The sequence below is a fragment of the Helianthus annuus genome, chromosome 3 (genome assembly GCF_002127325.2).
Source record: "Helianthus annuus cultivar XRQ/B chromosome 3, HanXRQr2.0-SUNRISE, whole genome shotgun sequence".
NCBI classification, from domain to species: domain Eukaryota; kingdom Viridiplantae; phylum Streptophyta; class Magnoliopsida; order Asterales; family Asteraceae; genus Helianthus; species Helianthus annuus.
In genome coordinates this window covers 136,121,869-136,127,485 of record NC_035435.2, presented here as the reverse complement: position 1 = coordinate 136,127,485, position 5,617 = coordinate 136,121,869, and the positions used below count along the sequence as shown (strand labels likewise).

The window sequence follows — 5,617 nt, the reverse complement described above, 5'->3', positions numbered from 1 at the left end:
CTCAGGAAGCGTTAGTGTTGCTAACTCTTGTCAATAAACATAATAATTATTTCTCTAAACTATTGTGATGGCTATGCAGAACGATCACTGTAAACTGTTTTTAATGAAACCGGATATCCAAATTTGCCAAACGATACACAAACTTAGAAACCAAATATCTCCAAAGTTTGTTTTTCACGCCCTTTTACATCGAATGTCCGTCAAAAGCAATCATTATTAACAAAACGTCTTGACGGCAAGATGGAATCGCATATTTGATTACAAGCCTGATAACTGATGCACCAAGAAAACTAACACGTGATCCAAAAAGAAGACAGTATTGCACCTTATGTATATTGAGAACATCCTAGACAAGATTTAATTGAATCCCATAAAAGTCAACAATTCTGCAGGTAAAATGAAGCATTCATTATATCTGAATTTACCAAAGAAAAAGGACTAATTCTGTAGATATGGAATAAAGCAAATAACAAAGAGTACAAATCATCCCCACCTTTAATATATAGTCCTTCAGTTCTCACTCAAGACTTTCTTCCCTTACCTATAACAAAAAATAAAAAATAAAAAAAATAGTTTAGAGCTATTGTGTTGGGTCTTTCCCCATAAAAAATAAGATTAATATCAAGTGAGCCAATGGCCCACATATCAGATATTAAACTGATAAGAACAGATACTACACTTGATCTTAGCCAAAAGGCAGAGAAAGGTATGCTTTTCTTCTACTTGGACTGCTGTTTATGTCTGCTGTCTCTTCATATATGTATTCTTCACTCAGCCGATGTGGGACTGTCATAGACTAAATTTCATAATAGTTTTCAGTTTCACCTCCCAGAATTTAATATCACAAAGTGTTCAACAATTAATGGATACTTAATCACCACTCTTTATTAAGGCACCTTAATAAGTTTTCAAACTCAATATCATGTTATTGTTTAGAAAATTTAAGTGGGATACATACAAGTTACACTGCCTTAGTACAGATCTGTCAACTGAATATTCTGCTAGGAAGACTGAATGTGCTTTGATTGATGTTCTAAGTAAGAACCCTTATCTACCAGACTAATACCAGCTATGTTTAGCTTAAACAGATAACTTCTAAAAGTCAGTACATCCCAATCATGATTCTAACTTGTTATATACTCATTTGAATTCAAAAGGATTGTACTGTAAGAATATTCTGCATGTTGAGAATTGATTACAAGATAAGCAAAATCCATTACAAGAATTTTGATTAATAGCCTGCCAAACTAAACAATGGTATGGAAACGGAAGACTAAAACTGCAGGGCAACCATGCTCCGGAAACAATAAATAAGAACAACCTGGTTTACATATATGCCAGAACAATCAGGTCCTTGAATGAGATGAATACTATCAGTAAAATTATTAGCATGATGTTGTAAGCAATCTCATAAGGCGGGTAAGCCAAGAAACAATAAATAAGGCTGAAAGTCCATATATTTCATGATCCACAATCTTTGTAGAACTTGGAATAAATGTGTCACAGAACAGACTACATGTTACTTACTGCCTAGTTAAACATATGTTGAGGTAATACATAAATGACTAGAACTTGCTAAAAACAACATCCAAAATGTGTTTCGACCAAAATATGGAGTTCAGAAACAATTGAGTATAATATGTTATGTGTGATTAGAAACAAATGACGGTAAATCCTTGCAGTTTGAGCATCAAACGGGTCAACTGGTTAAAAATTGAGATAAGAGAAAAATGAAAAGATACAGCTAAAAAGAAGCGAGAAGACGTTACGTCAGTTATCTGGCTTGTGCTCATACCATTAGACATGAAAAGCTAAGTTTTCCTCAGTTGTCATATATGTGGAAGTGGTTGCAAATTACTCTATGAGTTTGGTCAAAAACTTGCCAAAAACACCTACTTTTTTAACGTCATGTGGGTGATTTTTTTTCACTAACTGAAAGTTATCATTTTTTGCTAATCTGATAGTCATAGTCATTGGATAGAATGACCAGTATTTATTTAAAAGAAACTGTAGCAAGGCACGGTGAACTAGATCACTCATTCCACCAGTTCCTCACCTCTGTTTACAAATCAATTCAAAAAAATATGGTAAAGTGATATGGACTTATTCTAATACGTGGGATTCAAGATAAATGTCTCCTGAAAGGGACGGGCGTATCTCTTCTCTGTTCTCACATACTTTGTGTAGCATAACAAGGATCAATAAAAGACATGTTCATCATCTTCAATTCCAACACTTGAAAAACAATAACCCAAACTCATTTTAATAACATTTTAAAAAATAGCAGACTGCCAACCTCAAACTTCATATGAAATTTACAGAAAGCATTATAACAAAAAGGTAAGAAAATATAAACTATGGTTTGGAGGGGTGCGCCAGGCCAAGGCAAGACGCTCAAAGACCCCAATAGCAAGCTATTGTGTTGGGTCTTTCCCCATAAAAAATAAGATTAATATCAAGTGAGCCAATGGCCCACATATCAGATATTAAACTGATAAGAACAGATACTACACTTGATCTTAGCCAAAAGGCCGAGAAAGGTATGCTTTTTCTCTTCTTATGCCTCTGTTTATATAGGTAGTCTCTTCATCTTTGTATAGTTCACTCAGCCAATATGGGACCGACTGTGAGTGACTTTTGTTCTTTGTGTTTTCCTCTTTCATAACTTAAAACCATAACATTTAACAGAATCCCAGTAGAAGGAAGATCTTCAGAAAAATATAGTTCAATATTCTGTCGATATGAAGAAGTGCAGAAAGGCCAAGAAACAAACGTAACCAGTAAAATCTCACTCATAAAAGCATATACTGTTATATAAAAGTTGATAATGAAGTCGTAATATGTATAAAATAAGGTGCTTTGGCCCAAAAACATCATGATCGAAACCAAAGTGAAGGAAATACTTTGAGAAACAAAGAGCAAAGATTGAATCACATACTTGAAAAGTAAAGCAGGTACCTCAGTTGACCAATCTGTATTAATGGCAATAGTAAATACAGAATCCACATGCTCTACATGCATATAAGAACACAAAAAAAAGTATGATAATACCATTTGTTGTCAGAAATTGGCTGCAAATTGGATTTAATACTGTAAGAGGACAAGCAAAAGTATCTTTTTACCCTTATCAGTTGGTGGAAACTCTGCAGTATGTTCGTATAAAAGTCGTAACAAACTGATAACTGATTAAAAGGTCATAATGTGTATAAGCAACAAAACGCACCTGCGTATACATCAAGGAAACTAACATGGAAGATAGTATTGCAGCTTCTGTATATTCGTAACGTCCTAAAAAGATTTAAGTGTATCCTGTAAAACCATAAAGAAGTCAAGAATTCTGCAGATAAAACGAAGAATTACATGTGAATTTATCAAACAAAAAGAAGCACTTTCGTAGATATGAAATAAAGCAGAGACCAAAGAATACAAATCATCCCTAACTTTAATATGTTCTCCTTTGGTGCTCAATCAGGACTTTCTGCCCTTATGGATACAGCAACAGTAAAACTGATTCAAGCTTCACAATTACCCTTGACGAAAATATTTTACACTTCACAAATTAATCTATTCAAATGTGGGACAGGTTCAGCTGTTAAGAAGTCAATGGCATGTATGTTAAAAGATGATTGAATTCAATTTACAAGAATCATATATGACATCTTTTGTCATTTATAGAAACTATACAAGTTTCCATTTGCAAAATGGATCTACGAACAAATTTGTAATCAAGTTGAATAATTACAAAACACTTCGTAACGCATCTTTGGTCTACCAAATTTGGATGGCATCTTTTGCCATAGACAAAGTTTGCACTAAAATTGATAAATCCAATTTAGTACCACATGGGGTACTTAAGTTTTGTATACTACTCAACTTTTGTCTACTACAAAGTTATGTACGACAACAAATTTTGGGCACAAAATTTAATGGTTTCAAATAGTAATTCATTTGTCATCCTACTTACGGTAGTAATTTACCGAAGCAACAAACTTTGCCATCAAATTGTCTACTACAAGTTTGTGTACGACAAATTTTTGGGCACAAAAATTAATGGTTTCAAATAATAACTTATTAGTTACTCTATTTACCGTAGTAAATAGCCACACGGTAAACTACCGCAATACCATTCCGCAAGTGGTATCAGAGCCGAGTGCTCTTTTTTAAAAAATAAGATACTTCCCTTTTAAATGGAAAACAAAAAATTATTTAAAGACGATTCGGAAGAATCAAAACAAAACACTGTGGTAATAAACTTTAGTGAAAACGAAAAGGGTTTTGTATCAGATTAAGATTATATGATTAACTCTGATCAACTAACAAAAATTAGCAAGCTTAAAATCAAGCTTGACACAAAACAAGTTTTTAATCAAACAAAAACTTTACAAAATTTAGTGTCTAGAGCCTTTTCTAGAAAAAATAACATATTTTATTGTTTTAACACTGAAGAACTTTCAGTGGACATAAAAAATACATCGAGAGAAGTTTATTTGCCACTTCTTACAAAAGGGGAAATAGCAAAAAGGCTTTTACATATTAAACCAGAATTGAGAAAATCTCTCAATATGGTACATATAGGAGCAGTCAAAATTCTCCTAAAAGCACAGTTTAGAGATGGAATAAATTTTCCTATAAAAATGGCCCTTGTTGATAATAGAATTATTAATAGGCAAGACGCTCTTCTGGGAGCGATACAAGGAAATTTAGCTTATGGTAAATTCATGTTTACTATTTATCCTAAATTTGCTTTACATCGAGATTCAAAAGATTTTGATAAAACTTTAAGTTTTATACACCAATGTGAAAAGAACTGACCTTATGGAATCAGGAAATAAAGTTTTTACGATTAATTATTTAATTTCGTATGCTTTAACTAATAGTACTCATTCAATTGAGTATAAGGAAAAAGAAAATATAACAATTGAAGATATTTTCTGAGAAATTGGAATTGTCGAAGGAAGTAAATTTTCTGAGCCTTCACAGTTACAAGAAAATTGGGCAATTGATATTGCACGAAATAAACATATTCTAGGAACAAAACCTAGACACAGTTTTGCTGGACCCTCTTTACAAATAAGAGAATCTAGTAATGCTGAAGACTTAATACGATCCATGTCTGAAAGAATAGACAAATATGGAGAAATCTTAAAAGAGGTTATTGGGACGTAATGTCTTTAAAACCCATTTTAAGTTATTTGCATATTACTAATAAGCAAAACGCTTATTAGCATGAGTTCTCTTGGTAAAATTCAAAGAAATGTGTCAAACCAACAATAAAACTACGGAGGGGTGGGAACATGGCAAAATGATGTGATAACTTACATAGAAGACTCTTTTTGATGTTTAACCAATCATCCATTACAGTCACCCCCAGATTCGTTAACACACTAGAACATATAACAAATAAACTTAAACCAAGCTTTGGAGGGGTGCGCCAGGCCAAGGCAGTAGTGCAACACCAAGGCGACGCTCAAAGGCCCCAATAGCAAGCTATTGTGATGGGTTTTTCCCCATAAAAAATAAGATTAATATCGAGTGGGCCGATGGCCCACATATCAGATATTAAACTGATAAGAACAAATACTACACTTGATCTTAGCCAAAAGGCCGAGAAAGGTAT

At 33.2% G+C, this 5,617-nt stretch overlaps 1 non-coding gene and 2 pseudogenes across 1 annotated transcript; all 3 read right to left on the bottom strand.

Moving 5' to 3' along the window:
- Positions 1 to 587: 587 nt before the first annotated feature.
- On the bottom strand, positions 588 to 710 carry LOC118490771 (annotated as a pseudogene).
- A 1,655-nt stretch (positions 711 to 2,365) lies between these two features.
- Positions 2,366 to 2,544, bottom strand: LOC118490761 (annotated as a pseudogene).
- A 2,877-nt stretch (positions 2,545 to 5,421) lies between these two features.
- On the bottom strand, positions 5,422 to 5,617 carry LOC118490753. The gene has a single exon (XR_004890002.1). It is a non-coding gene; the product is annotated as a U2 spliceosomal RNA (small nuclear RNA).